This window comes from Chiloscyllium punctatum, chromosome 44, assembly GCF_047496795.1.
Source record: "Chiloscyllium punctatum isolate Juve2018m chromosome 44, sChiPun1.3, whole genome shotgun sequence".
Classification (NCBI taxonomy): domain Eukaryota; kingdom Metazoa; phylum Chordata; class Chondrichthyes; order Orectolobiformes; family Hemiscylliidae; genus Chiloscyllium; species Chiloscyllium punctatum.
In genome coordinates this window covers 10,332,118-10,349,702 of record NC_092782.1, presented here as the reverse complement: position 1 = coordinate 10,349,702, position 17,585 = coordinate 10,332,118, and the positions used below count along the sequence as shown (strand labels likewise).

At 43.0% G+C, this 17,585-nt stretch overlaps 1 long non-coding RNA gene across 1 annotated transcript; it reads left to right on the top strand.

Moving 5' to 3' along the window:
• The first annotated feature begins 3,006 nt into the window (after positions 1-3,006).
• On the top strand, positions 3,007-7,693 carry LOC140466714 (uncharacterized). Its single transcript, XR_011955269.1, has 2 exons — positions 3,007-3,061; positions 6,546-7,693. It is a non-coding gene; the product is annotated as an uncharacterized lncRNA (long non-coding RNA).
• Positions 7,694-17,585: the final 9,892 nt, after the last annotated feature.

The following is a 17,585-nucleotide window of genomic DNA, read 5'->3' as shown; positions in this document are numbered from 1 at the left end:
CCTGTAGACAATGACGATTTAAAGATCAATGCCAAATGCTTGACAATCTCCTCCCTGGCTTCCCAGAGGATCCTAGGATAAATCCCAAGTGGCCCAGGGGTCTTATCTATTTTCACATTCTGCAGGATTTCTAATACCTCTTCCTTGTGAACCTCAATCCCACCTAGTCTAGTAGCCTGTATCTCAGTATTCTCCTCGACAACATTTTTGTTTTCTAGAGTGAATACTGTTGAAAATATTTATATAGTGCTTCCCCTATCTCCTCTGACTCCACATACAGCTTCCCACTACTATCCTTGATTGGCCCTAATCTTACTCTCGTCATTCTTTTATTCCTTAAATACCTATAGAAAGCCTTAGGGTTTACCCTGATCCTATCTGCCAACAACTTCTCATGTCTCCTCCTGGCTCTTCTGAGCTCTTTCTTTAGGTCTTTCCTGGCTACCTAGTAACCCTCAAGTGCCCTAACTGAGCTATCACATCTTATCCTAATAAAAGCCTTCTTCTTCCTCTTGACCAGAGATCCCACTTCCCTCATAAACCACGGCTCCCGTGCTCTACAGCTTCCTCCCTGCCTGACAGGTACATACTTATCTAGGACACACAGGAGCTTTCCCTTGAATAAGCTCCACATTTCTAATGTGCCCATCCCCTGCAGTTTCCTTCCCCATCCTATGTTTCCTAAATCTTGCCTAATCTCATCGTAATTGCCTTTCCCCCAGCTGTAACTCTTGCCCAGTGGTATACACCTATCCCTTTCTATCACTAAAGTAAACATAACAGAATTGTGATCGCTATCACCAAAGTGCTCACCTACTTCCAAGTCTAACACCTGGCCGGGCTCATTACACAGGACCAAATCTAATGTGGCTTTGCCCCTTGTTGGCCTGTCTACATACTGGGTCAGGAAGCCCTCCTGCACACACTGGACAAAAACTATAGTACTCGTTCTCAAACAATATTTGGAAAGTTGAAATCCCCCATGACAACTACCCTGTCTCTCTCACTCCTATCAAGAATCATCTTTGCTGTCCTTTCCTCTACATCTCTGGAACTATTTGGAGGCCTATAGAAAACTCCCAACAGGGTGACCTCTCCTTTCCTGTTTCTAACCTCAGCCCATACTACCTCAGTTGATGAGTCCCCAAACATCCTTCCTGCAACTGTAATACTGTCCTTGACCAACAGTGCCACACCTCCCCCTCTTTTACTATCTTCTCTATTCTTACTGAAACGTCTAAATCCTGGAACCTGCAACAACCATCCCTGTCCCTGCACTAACCATGTCTCTGAAATGGCAACAACATCGAAGCCCTAGGTACCAACCCATGCTACAAGTTCACCCACCTTATTCCAGTTGCTCCTGGCATTGAAGTAGACACACCTCAAACCAACTTCTTGCTTGCCGGTGCCATCTTGCGTCCCTGAAACTTGATTTCGGACCTCCCTACTCTCAACCTTTTCTATACTCGAACTACAATTATGGTTCCCATCCCCCTGCTGGATTAGTTTAAACCCACCCCAATAGCCTTAGTGAATTTCCCCCCCAAGGTATTGGTACCCCTCTGGTTCAGATGAAGACCATCCTGCTTGTAGAGGTCCCACTTACCCCAGAAAGAGCCCCAATTATCCAAGAATCCAAAACCTTCCCTCCTGCACCATCCCTGTAGCCATGTGTTCAACTCCTATCTCTCCCTATTCCTCGCCTCACTAGCACGTGGCACAGGCAACAAACCAGAGACAACAACTCTGTTCGTCCTGGCTCTAAGCTTCTATCCTAGCTCCCTGAATTTCTGCCTTAAATCCACATCTCTCTTCCTACCTATGTTGTTGGTGCCTATGTGGACCATGACTTGGGGTTGCTCCCCCTCCCCCTTAAGGATCCCAAAAACACGATCAGAGACATCACGAACCCTGGCACCTGGGAAGCAACACACCAACCGTGAGTCTCTCTCGTCCCCACAGAACCTCCTATCTGTCCCCCTAACTATGGAGTCCCCAATGACTACTGCTCTGCTCCTCTTCCCCTTTCCCTTCTGAGCAGCAGGGACAGATTCTGTGCCAGAGCCCTGTACCCCACTGCTTTCCCCTGGTATGTCGTCCCCCCTACAGTATCCAAAACGATATACTTATTGTTGAGGGGATTGACCACAGGGGATCCCTGCACTGCCTGCCAGTTCCCTTTCCGTCCCCTGACTGTAACCCATCTGCCTTTTTCTTGTACCTGAGGCATGACGACCTCCCTGTAACTTCTCTCAATAATCCCCTCTGCCTCCCAAATGATCCGAAGTTCATCCAGCTCTAGCTTCAGTTCCCTACCGTGGTTTTTGAGGAGCTGGAGTTGGGTGCACTTCCCGCAGATGTAGTCAGCAGGGACACTAGTGGTGACCCTTATCTCCCACATTTTGCAGAAGGAACATTCAACTGCCCTAACCTCCATTCCCACTATTCTCAATTCCCAAAGAGACTGTTGAAAAATAAGGAAAAAAAAAACTAAACTCGTTACCTTACCAATCTGGTGCAGAGAACCTTTATTTTTGGTTGGAGGAGGAGGGTGGGTGGGAGACACTACCCAAGTGGTGTTTCGGGTAACGCAACCACACAAATATATGACTTCTTAGAAGTTCTTCACTCCTCCTTCGCACTTCTCGGCAAATGGAGGCCCCGACGCCTGAAGTAAGGCTTTTAAACATTAGACTCACCTTCCCAGGAGTCCTTCGCTCCTCCCTCGAACATCTTGGCAAATGCTGTGCTTTAGATGATAATATTGAAAATATCTACTTCTGTTTTACTCGTTCTTGCTACATCATTTCCTCCTGCAGTATTGTCTGATAGCATCACATACTTTCAATGCTTAGAGCTCAAATCCATGCACCAAAGTCTCTATTTGATTGTCACAGGTTGGCATGGCTATCTGGATTCCATTGATAATCATGCTTCTGTCAATGAATTTCAAGCAAAAGATTTTAAAACTTCCTGGAAATCATAGCAATCTGTATTTCTTGCAGCTCTGGATGAAACCCTGTTGTTAATGTCATGAAGAGGACAACTGAAATAAGAGGTAATGGACTGAGGGGGTGATGAATGGAGTGAGGAGGTGACAGGGTGATCGAGTGAGGGTGTCATGCAGCAAGGGGACGATGGTGTGATAGCTTATAGCAATGAGAGAATAATGAACTGAGTGGCTGCAGGAGGGTTGGAGTGAAGATAATGGAATCAGCTGGGAACATCACAAGACTGATCAGAGATCGCTACCACTCTTAACAACGTGTTGGAAGAATTTGCAGGTTGCTGTTGGCATGAGCTTCCCTTCAACAGGGTACTTTATAATGGCACTGAATAATCCAATGGACATCTCCTAAAGCTGACCATTATATGAAAGCATTATGTTCCGTAAATTTCAAGGTGTCTGCACTAAGATTAAGTGCTTACGTGATAACAGAATAACATGCTTCCACTCATGGCATGTTTCAGGAGATCCTGAGATTGTTATACCCTCAGGTCACATGTTATGGCGCAGTGATGAAATGATGAGCTTGCCTTTTAAGAATATAATGACACACTGACTGTGAGACATAAGACAAAAGATAAAAGATAAAATCTTATCCCAGACAGGTATACATTGTTGTATAAAGTCATGTATTTTCAATTTAATAAATATGCAAACAGTTAAAATGAAGTTTACAAGACTAACATTTCAAGCATCAGTTTATTGTGTTGGAGGTTTGACAATTCATCTGGAACTGGTCGTTGTACACCAGGCTGGAAAGGAATGCATTATTCTTGGTTGCATTTGTTTGACAATTCAGTTGTCTTGCTGCCTGTTGCTGTCACTCAACATAAATATAGTCAGACATTTCTTCCACTGACTTTTTGAGCATGACTGCAGTAGATTGATCTGAGCTGGCTTCTGTTACTTAACAAAGTTCACCATGATTAGTCATGACTTTGTGTGATCTGAGGTGTTTGCATGTTCTGGAAATCCTGTTGGTATCCAAATGTATTTGTATCTTGAACTCTTCCTCTCTACCTCGTGCATCATTATGGCAGTTCTCGGCCTGCTTTCTCGATGTGCATTTCTTTAATTCTCCTGTTTTTGAGGAAGAATGCCCTGTGTTTTTTGGAAAGCTTAAACAATAGATTGCTGGGCAAGATTGTTCACACTGGCCTCCTGAGCATAAGTTGTGCTGGGAAGGTAGTCTGTTCTTCTTTGGTGAAAGTGAGGATTGCAGATGCTGGAGATCAGAGTCGAAGAGTGTGGTGCTGGAAAAGCGCATTCCTGATGAAGAGCTTATGCTTGAAATATTGACTCTCTTCCTCCTCGGATGCTGCCTGACTGGCTGTGCTTTAAATTGGGTGTGAGTTTTGTGGCACTGAATATTTTAATTTATTACAATTAATGTGTACAAACATATTCTCAGGCACATAGTTGACCAAGTATTGAGCTAGAATGTTGCAACAGAGAAGCTTGATTCTAGTAGAGTGTTAGGCTTCAAGTGATCCAAAATCAGATACAGTACCTTCAAGTTACATCCTACGGTACAGTGATGCTATGATGAGTATGACTCTTAAAGGGAGATAGACATATTGACCATAAGCAATAACACAACTGACAGTCAACCTGTTATGAATGCTACTTCCTGGGCCATTAAGATCTGGAGTAGGACTTGAACTGAATAATGATTTTTGAAGTGTTTTATAAATCTGTCCTCAGATGAGTATGACAGATACCATCTCCCTGACCCCACACCCATCTCGGAACATCTGGACAACAAAGACTCCTTCTTATTGGCTACAGTTCCACCGACAACACCATTATTCCAAACAAACTCATCTGCAAGCTCCTGGGCATGGGTCTCTGTCCCCCTTCTCTGTAAGCTAGAGAAGTGATTGCTGGGCCTCTTGCTGAGATATTTGTATCATCAATAATCACAGGTGAGGTGCCCGAAGACTGGAGGTTGGCAAACGTGGTGCCACTGTTTAAGAAGGGTGGTAAGGACAAGCCAGGGAACTATAGACCAGTGAGCCTGACCTCAGTGGTGGGCAGGTTGTTGGAGGGAATCCTGAGGGACAGGATGTACATGTATTTGGAAAGGCAAGGTCTGATTAGGGATAGTCAACATGGCTTTGTGCGTGGAAAATCATGTCTCACAAACTTGATTGAGTTTTTTTTGAAGAAGTAACAAAGAAGATTGATGAGGGCAGAGCAGTAGATGCGATCTATATGGATTTCAGTAAGGCGTTCGACAAGGTTCCTCATGGGAGACTGATTAGCAAGGTTCGATCTCATGGAATACAAGGAGAACTAGCCATTTGGATACAGAACTGGCTCAAAGGTAGAAGACAGAAGGTGGTGGTGGAGGATTGTTTTTCAGACCGGAGGCCTGTGACCAGTGGAGTGCCACAAGGATCGGTGCTGGATCCTCTACTTTTTGTCATTTACATAAATGATTTGGATGTGAGCATAAGAGGTACAGTTAGTAAGTTTGCAGGTGACACCAAAATTGGAGGTGTGGTGGACAGCGAAGAGGGTTACCTCAGATTACAGCAGGATCTGGACCAGATGGGCCAATGGGCTGAGAAGTGGTGGATGGAGTTTAATTCAGATAAATGTGAGGTGCTGCATTTTGGGAAAGCAAATCTTAGCAGGACTTATACGCTGCTGAAAAATGTGTTGCTGGAAAAGCACAGCAGGTCAGGCAGCATCCAAGGAGCAGGAGAATCGACGTTTCGGGCATAAGCCCTTCTTCAGGAATGTCACCTCTGCCAGGACTTATACATTTAATGGTAAGGTCCTAGGGAGTGTTGCTGAACAAAGAGACTTTGGAGTGCAGGTTCATAGCTCCTTGAAAGTGGAGTCACAGGTAGATAAGATAGTGAAGAAGGCATCTGGTATGCTTTCTTTTATTGGTCAGAGTATTGAGTACAGGAGTTGGGAGGTCATGTTGCGGCTGTACAGGACATTGGTTAGGCCACTGTTGGAATATTGCATGCAATTCTGGTCTCCTTCCTATTGGAAAGATGTTGTGAAACTTGAAAGGGTTCAGAAAAGATTTACAAGGATGTTGCCAGGGTTGGAGGACTTGAGCTATAGGGAGAGGCTGAATAGGCTGGGGCTGTTTTCCCTGGGGCATCGGAGGCTGAGGGGTGACTTTATAGAGGTTTACAAAATTACGAGGGGCCTGGATAGGATAAATAGACAAAGTCTTTTCCCTGGGGTTGGGGAGTCCAGAACTAGAGGGCATAGGTTTAGGGTGAGAGGGGAAAGATATAAAACAGACCTAAGGGGCAACCTTTTCACACAGAGGATGAGCTGCCAGAGGATGTGGTGGAGGCTAGTACAATTGCAACATTTAAGAGGCATTTGGCTGGGTATATGAATAGGAAGGGTTTGGAGGGATATGGGCCGGGTGCTGGCAGGTGGGACTAGTTTGGGTTGGGATATCTGGTCGGCATGGACGGGTTGAACCGAAGGGTCTGTTTCCATGCTGTACATCTCTATGACTCTATGACTCTAAGTGGATTCTCTTTTTGTTGATCAACAGGCTGCAGTCAATAAGCAAGGTGACAATACCACCTCCATGATAATCCTCAACACCAGTACCTGACAAGGCTGTGTAATCAGCCCCCAACTATACAGCTCATACACAGACAACTGTGTGGCCAAATTCCACACCAACTCCATTTACAAGTTTGTTTAGGGTGTAGGTTTGCTCGCTGAGCTGTAGGTTTGATATCCAGACATTTCATTACCTGATATCCAGACATTTCATTACCTCACTTGGAGGTTGCCACTGATGATGTTACCTAGCCAGGTAATGAAACGTCTTGATATCAAACCTACAGCTCAGCGAGCAAACCTACACCCTAACCCTCAACCTGAGCTACAAACCTTCACAAACAAATTTGTTGGCGACACCATCATTGTGGATCGAATCTCAAATTAAGGTTGTTCTGCTATAAGGCATGCTTAGTTAACGTGAATTTTCTATGATGGCTATTGATGAATTGGAGTCATTGTTTTCAAAGCGCGAGCTTTTAAATTGTGTATTGATTATAACACGATTCCGGTCCCATTAGTTTAAACGATTCTGCTATTGCATGACTTACTTCTAACACAAGATTGCACGGGAACTGAACTACCATGTTATAGCATGAATCGACTGTAATGATGAGACCGACTACAGGAAGGAGCTATAGTGCTTGATGACATGGTGTAAACACAACAATCTCTCCATCAACATCAGCCAAACAAAGGAGCTGGTCATTGACTTCAGGAAGCGCAGAGGAGGGCACAACCCTGTCTGCATCAATGATGCTGAGGTGGAAATGGTGGGACCGTCAAATTCCTGGGAGTGACAATCACTGACAATCTGTCCTGGTCCACCCACATTGACACTATGGTCAAGAAAGTGCAGCAAGACCGCTACTTCCTCAGGAGGCTTCGGAAATTTAGCCTGTCCATAAAGACTCTTACCAATTTTATAGATGCACCATAGAAAGCATTCTATCTGGATTCATTACAGTGTGGTGTGGCAACTGCTGTTCCCAAGCCTTTTAAATGGACACCTTTAATAGTAATGTTGATCTTTGTCTGCACCTTCTCAGCAGCTGTAACATGGTAACCTGAACTTTGTTCTTTTACCCTGATACACTTGTATAGTATGATCTGCCCATAAAGCACGAGACAACACTTTTCACTGTGACAGTACACGTGACTGTAAAAAATGAAATGAAATCAAATGAAATCAAATGTTATTGACTGTACTCTAAGACATTTTGAATGACAACATCTATTTTAATGATTTACTCCTTCAGCTACAAGGAACCGTGAGAATAGTGAATAATGATAGTATTTTACATGACAATCTAATGTTTGAGCCTTGCTTGACTGCAGTACGCACGTCAATGAATACAAATGAGAGAAGCACAATCTAATTAAAAAGTGCAGCAGCAATTAAGTACCAAAAGTAACGATTCACGTCAAGCACCAGGTCATTATTGAGTGCAAGCACCCTTGAGTCATGTGCTCAGCTGAATTCCCTTCCATCTGTTTTTTTGTTTGAGCTTTACCTCTGCATAAATAAAAATGCAAAGGTCAGAAATCTTTTACAGTGCTGGGAAGTTATCAGGAGACCTAGAACTGACTTCTCACTTAAAGACCAGAGATGATTAACCTTTGCAGTCAGAAACCCTCTGCTTCTCCAGAGAAGTTTATTTTGTTGGGAGCTGAGAAATGGATTCCTCCGCCCCCCCCCCCCCCCGACCAGCTGGACATACAGTAAGCAATCAAACACTCACTACTAATTTACTCATAACTGCACATCTACTGTGAGACAGTATAATTCAACAAAAAAACTTATGTAACGTAGTGTTAACAATTTGCTGTATCCTCTCAAATTCTGACTGTAGTTTTGCATTCCCCTAAAGGCAATAAGCATTCTGCACCAGTCCAAATTATCTGTGTCAAGGAGCAGAATTAAAAACGTGTATACTCCTCTCTTTCCTGTGGAATTATCCCCCAGACACCACTGTCTCAAAAGTAATCCATTATGCACAGAGGATTAAAAGTGAAGATGACCATTTGCTGCTTCAACAGAACTGCAATAATCAGTTTTTACTGCCATCTGGACCTCTGCAATAATGTACTTCACATTGAGTTTAACATCAGTGCTGGAACATCCTATAGTTACTGCTTCACAACACATCAATCACATTTAAGTATTCATTTTATCCCGGAAGTCTGCCGGTATTAGTGCGTGACATTAAAGGCCTGAACAGAAGTCTGTCAACACTCATAAAACCCAGGCAGACTGAGATTTTTATACCATTGCACTCTGAAATATTCAAATAGTTAGAAGGAGAAAATTAACAGCCTTGCCCCTGAATAATTGATTACACTGAGGTGTTTTATTCTTTGATAACCTGATCAGAAAGCAGACCGTGGAACTGACACGTTTGAAGTCAATACTGTGGCTTGACCTGTGGCTTCTTTAGTGTGGCAACAGTCATGTAGTGTCTCTGTTGCTATAAAAGCAGCCAGTAGAACGTGATTTAATAACTTTTTACAGAAATGTTACAATGCAGAAGGAAGTCATTCAGCCCATTGTGTCTGCACCAGTTCTCTAAGCATTTTAATATAGTTTGCACATTCTCCATGTGTCTGTGTGGGCTTCCTCCAGGTGCTCTGCTTTCCTTCCACAGTCCAAAATTGTACTGGTTAGGTGGATTGGCCATGCTAAATTGCCCATAGTGTAGGCTAGGTGTATTAGTCAGGGAAATTGTAAAATGATAGGGGAGGAGAATGGGTCTGGGTAGGTTACTCTTAGGAGGATTGGGGTGGACTTGTTGGGCCCAAATGGCCTGTTTCCACACTGTAGGAATTCTATGATTCTAACAAATTTCCTCCATTTTCTTCAAAACCCTGCATATCACTTCTCCTTAAATAATGATCCAACACCCTCTTGAATGCCTCGATTCAACCCGGCTCTGCCACGTTTCCAAAGCCCCAGTTCTTCCCACCTCACCTTGGCTTCTTTTGAAAAATACTTTCAAACCTTGCCTTTGATTTTATTTTAAGCTTTAAAACCGGGAAGAGTTTCTCCATATCTACTCTGTACAAACCACAAACTCTCTACCTCATCTCCTCTTAACCTTCTTGTGGACAAGGTAAATTATCCCAACTTTTTCAATCTTTCCTCATGACTGAAGTCCCTGAAACTGTACTTACAAACTTCTTCTGCACTCTCCAGTGCATTCTATAGGGAGACATGTAGAATAGTACACAGTACTCCAGGTGAGCTCTAACAGTGTCCAATATAAGTACATCATAATTTCCCTGCTCTTTTACTCGATGCCACTATTAATGAAGGCTAGAGTACTGTATGCTTTATTAATGGCTCTCTCAAAGAACCACATCATTATCTGTTTAATTTCAAATATTCAAAGTATTAATCAAATTTACCAGAAATTAAAAAGATATATTGAGTTTAATCCTTAATCTTCATAACCAAATGTTTTAAAAAAGTGTTGGCTATGATATCAGTTATCTTAATATCAGTAGGGATTCAGACTGGTGCCAGTCACTGGAATGTTATTGGAATTTCCTAGTACTTGTTACTTATGAATGACAGATACATTATAGTTACATAAGGTACATAAGTTTCATAAGAAGTTTAAATTTATATTTCTATTAAATGCCATTTCTCTTTAACAGCAATATGAATAGGTCTTCACGTTCTGATTTAAGGTTTATTCGTCCAAAAGGGCACTAACATTAAAAAATCTCATTCCTAATCTCCAGGACCACTGACCATAGGTTAGGAGTTAGACAGTGGAATGCTCCCATTTAAAGTTAAAAAATGGTGGTGACCATGTTGGATGCCCATGTTCTGGACAACTTCTTTCCTGTGGTTGCACATGTGGCATCTCAATACCTATGGAAGCAAGCTGTGGCATGAGCCATTTGGTAAATCACGTGTGCACAAGCACACCACTGGTGAGGTCTTCCGGGTTCGAATGTTTTGATGTTCTATTTAAAAGCCATCTGGACACCATTTCAGACGCTGAAAACCAAGGCCTGCTTCTCAGACTGTGATGGTCACCCCTAGCAATGGCTTTGAAGAAGGCCAAATTGGTGCCAAGGTTTCTGAACCTTTCCTGCCTTGTGTACTTCCGACTTGCTCAGTGGAGCCACCTCACCACCTTTCTCATGACCAGCAATTGTTTAAAAGGGCAATGATTAGCAGGAGTATGGCGGACATTAGACTATTCACCCCCTTTGATGGTCAGACTGGCTGAAGAATGCCAGAACTGGTCTTGTGAAGATAGGGAGGTGACAGAGACCCTCCAACATTGTGCTCTCCTCTTCCTGCATCAATGCTGAAGCTATCACTCTATTCTGCACAAGTCTTTCTCTGTCGTCACTAACTTTTCTCTCATGTAGGCACCAGCGATGCCCAGAGAACTTCAGAGTGAAAATGGCCACAGCCTGAACGCTTCATCACCAGTATCTCCTCAGTGGGTTGACTATCTCGATGAGACTCGGGGTGTTCATATTAGTGGGGTGTATCACTGATATGTGTCCACAACCCACTGAAGGAGGTAATAACCAGGGGTTTCTGACACCCAGAGGACAGCTGAGATCAGCCACCTACTGAGCGCCAACTAGGAGATGTGTCTCTGTAATTGGTCAGAGATAACATAGTCAATCTGCAGACACAGGCATGGGAACATCAAGTAAGTGTGCCAGAGTCCCTTCAGTAGGCTGGGATGTAATGTAGAACCCCTACCCTGCAGGAAGAGGCCATTCAGTCCTTCAAGTCTGCAGTGACACTCTGAAGATCATCCCAGTCTATACCCATAAACCCGTATTTCCCATGGCTAACCCACCTAGCCTGCTCATCCCTCAACTCTATGAGCAATTAAGCATGGCCAGACCACCTAATTTACACATTTTTGACTGTGGGAGGAAACTGGAGCACCCAGAGGAAATCCACACAGACACGGGGAGAATGTGCAAACTCTACATAGACAGTTGGCAAAATTTGGAATGGAACCCAGGTCCCTGGCACTGTGAGGCAGCAGTGCTAACCACCTAGCCACCATGCCACCCAATAGAGGAGTGCATCTACATTCTCAGTACTGTGATGATTCAGGCAGTGGTTCTCCCCATTGGAAAAGGTGTGCCTATTTTGGAGCTTCAGGTCTAAGCAGAACACTCAATAGCTGCCAGTTATGCACTTGGACCTGCAATCCTTCAATTTAGGCAAAAGTGCTTAGCATTAATGGGACTTTGACTGGAAAAAGAGGCACCTCACTTCAGGCGCCCTTTTCTCGAAGGAGACAGGTGATGCCAGCAGAGACCCACAGGAAGGAAAGGCTACAGCAGGCATCCCAGCACCTCCTTCAATGGGCTGTGGACACACATCAGTGATACACTCCACTAACATGACCCTTCACCTCCACCACAACACAGCAGACTCCCTCGATCCCCGCTGCAATGTTGGTTCTGTGCTGCAATGTTGTAGAAAGCAGAGAAGGAAGAAAACATTCTGAGGGAAAATGGGTGTTCAAACGAAATGTAAATACATCAGTCTAGTAATTTGCATTAAGTTGCAATGTTCTAACATCTGCTATATTCTTATTGTGTCTATAGGAGCTTGTGAAGTTCCAGCATTGGGAAAAGGTGGAGCATCTTTGAAAGGATGTGTTCCACTACAGCAGCCTAACAATGGTTATTCTCTTACAGTTCACCCCTTATGGGAGAGATGTCAGTGTGGGTCATGAGTCTATACCTCGTCCATTCTGTCTGCCCTCCTTAAAGCAGTGGTGCAACATGAAATTCACTGAGATGGCCAATAGCCAACTCACATGTTGACTTCTATTCATCATGCAAAGTACTGCAGTGAAACAGGGCAAACATTGCAGCTCATTGCAGTCTGAGTGTTGCCATAAAGGATGGTGGGGCACACTGCAGTTTCATTACTATATGAAACATTGAAGGCTGGTGATGGGCAATCTCTCAGAAGAAACATTCTCAGGATGAATGAAAAATTAGTTGTTCTCATAGGGAAGGACCTCCCTGAAATTACTCATATGTCTTCAGCACATGGACCATATTGATACCAACATGCACTGAGTGATCTAATTGAAGCATGTACAGTTACAAAGCTGCTTTATCACTAACATTGCAGGAGACACTTTTGTGCAGGTACCTTCGGTTTCAGAGAAATGAGGATCTCAGATTTGCAATAGAAATAATAACTGACTTTTCTTTAACCAACTGGGACTGTTGAGAATAAGAAACAAAACAGAGGATTCCACGCCAGCAGTGACATGAGAACTTGCCCCATTAAACACTCCTCCCTTTGACTTTCACACTCTCTTCAAGCACATGCAGTATGTTTGCTGCGTAAACTGCTACTACAGCTCCAGCATTGATGCTGCACTGTGCCATACAGTGACATGTCCACCCCCTTTAGGACTCTTACACATGCTCTTCACTGTTTCCCACAGCCATGAGCTTCCTGTTCCTCCCTCTGCACTGAAGCACTGTCTCTAAGCCAGAAGCTAAAGCAATAGTTAAAAGCCAGTTGTGTTATTGAAGAATCCAATAGAAACCTTTATCGTTGACCATGGAAACACAAGTTGCAGTTGAAGTAATACCTATCAGAGCAAAGAGAAGGGAAGTGACTGACACAACTGTGAACTCACCCAGACTCAACACTGAGGATCGAACTCAACATGTATCTGCTGAGTTGGTCATGTTGCATTTTTAAGGCCTTAAGTTTCTTATTTGGACATTTTACAGGGCAGTACGGTGGCTCAGTGGTTAGCACTGCTGCCTCACAGCACCAGGGTCCCAGGTTTGATTCTTGCCTTGGGCGACTGTCTGTGTTTGCACATTCTCCCTGTGTCTGCGTGGGTTTCCTCCCACAATCCAAAGATGTGCAGGTCAGGTGAATTGGCCATGCTAAATTGCCCATTGTGTTAGGTGCATTAGTCAGAGGGAGATGGGTCTGGGTGGGCTACTCTTCGGAGGGTCGGTGTGGACTGGTTGGGCCGAAGGGCCTGTTTCCACATTGTAGGGAATCTAATCAGAAAGAAGGGGTTGTGTCATTAATGAGATGCAAATGCGTACTTATAGGCTTCTCACCACCTGATGGCAAGAAATTGATCTCGCAAGAGAGGCAGACTAATTGTGACAGGTTTCTCTTCAGCAAGAATCTGGTTTTTGGATGCTCAACAATTACCATTATTCCCACCCACTCAGAGACAGACGACTGGCACCCACAGCACAAATAGACGACAATATCTGGACTTTGAGACCAAAATCTCATTGCAGCCATTGGTGCCACAGAGCCCATAGATTAATTCCACGCTGTGTAATGATGATTGTATTACATTCACAAAACATGATCAGCTTCTTAAAGCTCACCAACAAAGGACTCAAATATTATCTGATCAGTTTCTTTTTCAATTTTATGATCTCTCTGAAAAAGTCTGATGTTAACTTTTAACATCAAGTTCAACATAAGCTTCTGCTTAACTCATACTAAAGGTAAGTGCAGTCTGGTGGCAGAAAATCTATTCTGGGATAATTAGAAATTATGAAGAAGAAGCAATAATTCTCAGATTTGATTAGATTAAATTTTAGTTGATCCATCTGCAAACCAAGGTACACCTTATGCAAACGTTATCACCTTACGAGGGGAAAACACACAATGTTTTGATATGTTTCAACTAATCCATGAAATTGCTGCTTTCATATTATAAATCAAAATGACATTTTCTCTGTGTGTAAGTCACTGTGACCCTTGTGTTCAGTCAAGTATGTGGCATAATAAGAACATCTATTAAGGAAGGCTACAGATTCTTTTGAGTTCAGTGCTGAACAAGATCTACTGAAGAGTTGTGCAGTATTACACTGGCCAGCCCTGGAGCTGCTGTGTATAGCCTTGGAGCATTTGAATCCTTTAGAACCCTTTAGAACAGGGGAAGTTGAAGACATCTCAAAGGATGTCGTTGTTGGAAATAAATAGACTACACTTAATTCGAAATGCCAGACTTTTGTGTGAATAAAGTTGTAATAGAAAGCCATTATAAATTAAGGTAGATCTGGGTGGGATTCTCTTCAGGGGGGTCATTGGCAATTTGATTAACCACGTGGATACTTCCCACACCTTTGGGATTCTGTACTACGATCTTTCCTTCAATAATGTGACCAGTATTATGGACAGTACTCCGGATATGGTCTCACCAGTGTCATGCAAAACTGAAACATAATCTTGCTACTTTGCCATTCAACTGCCCATATGATAAATGATAACATTCTATTTGCTTTCCTAACTGCTTAATGCACCTATATTCTATCTATTTGTGGTTCATATACTAGGATGCCTAGATCCCTCTGCATCTTAGAACTCTGTAATTTCCCACCATTTAGATAATATTTCAAAACAGATCATTTTACATTTTTCCACATTATACTCCCTTTTCAGTTTCTTTGCTATTGACTTAACCTATCTATATCCCTTTGTGGAGCTCCTTCACACAGCTTTCCTACCTATCTTTGTGTCATCTTCCAATTTGCCAACTATACCTTCTGACCCTCCATCTAAGTCATTTAGACAAATGTAAACAGTTGTGGCCATAGCACTGTGGCACATCATCCATTATGATTTGTCTACCTGTCTATTCTCTACTTCCTGCGAGCCAGCCAGTCTATGATAATTTGTTGCCCCCTACATCATGTGCCATTCCACAGTAATCATAATGTGACAGCTTATCAAATGCCTTCTGGAAATGTAGATACATTGCATTTATTGGTTGCCTTTTATGTGCAGGATTTGTTATCTCCTTAAAGATCTCCAGTTTCCCAATGTTTACCTTGAACCTATCCAAGTAGCCTGCTATAAATTCGACAATAACTAAACTTCTGACATTTTTCCAATGATAGATGCTAAGTTAACTGATCTTTAATTTCCTGTTCTCGCTCTCCCTCCCTTTTTGAATAAAAGACTGATGCTATCTTCCAATCTAATCAAGGAAGGATTTTTTGGAAAATAAAAACCAGTGGATCAACTGTCTTATGATCCACTTCCTTTAAGTGCTTAGGATGAAGTTCCTAAAACAGAACTGAAGCAGGCATATTCGACTTGAAACAGTAACTCTGTTTCTCTCTGTACAGTTGCTGCCAGACCTGCAGAGTTTCTCCTGCATTTTCTATGTTTGTTTCTGACCTGCTGGCTATCTTTACACAATAATATGCTTTTTCTATTAGTTTAAGGCTATCTTTAACATTTGTAGTTTCCCACTAACCTCTTTATATCTTTGAAACTGCGATGTCTGCAGATGCTGGAGATCAGAGTTGAGAGTGAGTTGTTGGAAAAGCACAGCAGGTCAGGGAGCATCCGAGGAGCAGGAACATAAATTCCCGATGAAGGGCTTTAGCCTACTCCTTGGATGCTGCCTGACCTGCTGTGCTTTTCCAGCAACACAATCTCAACGCCATTCTTTGATTACTTTCCACTCTATACTTTGCCTGTTGAGTTACTGGCAAGAACACCAGCCCCACCATGGTTCAGATGGAGACTGTCCCATTGATCCTTCTTTGCCCAGTGCTGGTGCCAGTGCCTCATGAAGCAGAACCTATTCCCTGCACCTGCCTTGGAGCCACATATTTGTCACTTTAGTCTGATTTGCCGCATGCCAATTGGCATGTGGCTCAGGTAAGAATACCTTATGACCTTTGAGCTCCTGCTTCTTATTTTGGCAGTTAGCTCCTGATTCTGACTCTTTGAAACCTCCTTTTCTATCCTGTCTTTGCCATGGACTATGAGGATGGGACCCCCTGCCAATCCTCTCTGGCCCTGAGCAGATGCCCTGAACCCTGATGCCAAGAGGTTGTGCAGGCATCTGGACCCTCACACTTTGCAGCATAGAACAATCCGCCCTGATTAGACTGGCCCTGATTACCATGACATTTCTTCTTACTCACCCCCTTTAGAGATTAAGAAAGGTGATACTTCAGGACAAACGAGGGAGAGCTGCATTGCTATGGATGCTGTTTTCTGGGATGAGACTTTTCTTACTGAGATTCTCGGGTCAATATGAAAGGTGTAGTACTACTTGTAGAAGAGTGGGAGAGTGCTTAGCGTTCGTAGAGTCATAGATTCACAGACTTGTCACAATGCAGATAGAGGCCACTCAGCCCATCCAGTCCACACCGACCCTCCAAAGAGCATCTCATCCCTTTAACCCCCCCACTCACCATAGAAAATCCATCTAGTTTACACTTCCTTGGATGCTACGGAGCATCTACAGGTCTTGTCCTGGTCAAAACCTATCCTCTCAGCCCATGTCTGTGAAAGAGATTGTTTGATCATTATCACATTGCTGCTGGTGAGATGTTGACTTTGCACAAATGAGTTGCTGTGTTTCTCACACTGGAAACACTCATCTGAAATAAATTGAAGGAGATGGCTGTGCTAATGAATCAGTTTGGGTCTTCTACTGTCTTTACACATCAACTGCTCTAAAATAATGAGCACAGTATTTAAATGGGCTGTTATAACAAGGTGATGAAGGGGCAGCAGGTCTTTTACCTCTTTTTAAGTTCTCTCAAACGTGTCACAACAAATATTTCGATTTTTTTTTACGAGGTGTCACAGTTCGGTTAAAATGTAGTTCACTTGAAAATGCAGGAGTCAATTATCAAGATTTTCTTGAGTGAAAGAAAAGTTTTATTATCCACTACTGAGAAAAACTAATAAAAATATGTCATCAACCACACACACTCAAATGCAGGAAATGAGTTTAAAAGGAAAGAGTGTCTAGTACAGACACAGAGAAATAAAGGTTACAATTTAAGAGAGCTCAGAATCTCCAAAGTGTTAGATTTTAAATCTGAGGCCATTGTCGATTAATTGGTGAATCAAGTCTGCAGCAGTAACTAAATCTGTAGTTATTTTAATTCTCAGTGAATGATAGTTTTGCCAGATTGTGTAATTGTCAGGGGCAGATTTTAGGTTTATCAGAAAAACCAGCAGGAAGACAGAATATTGTCGCAAATTGATTGCCCC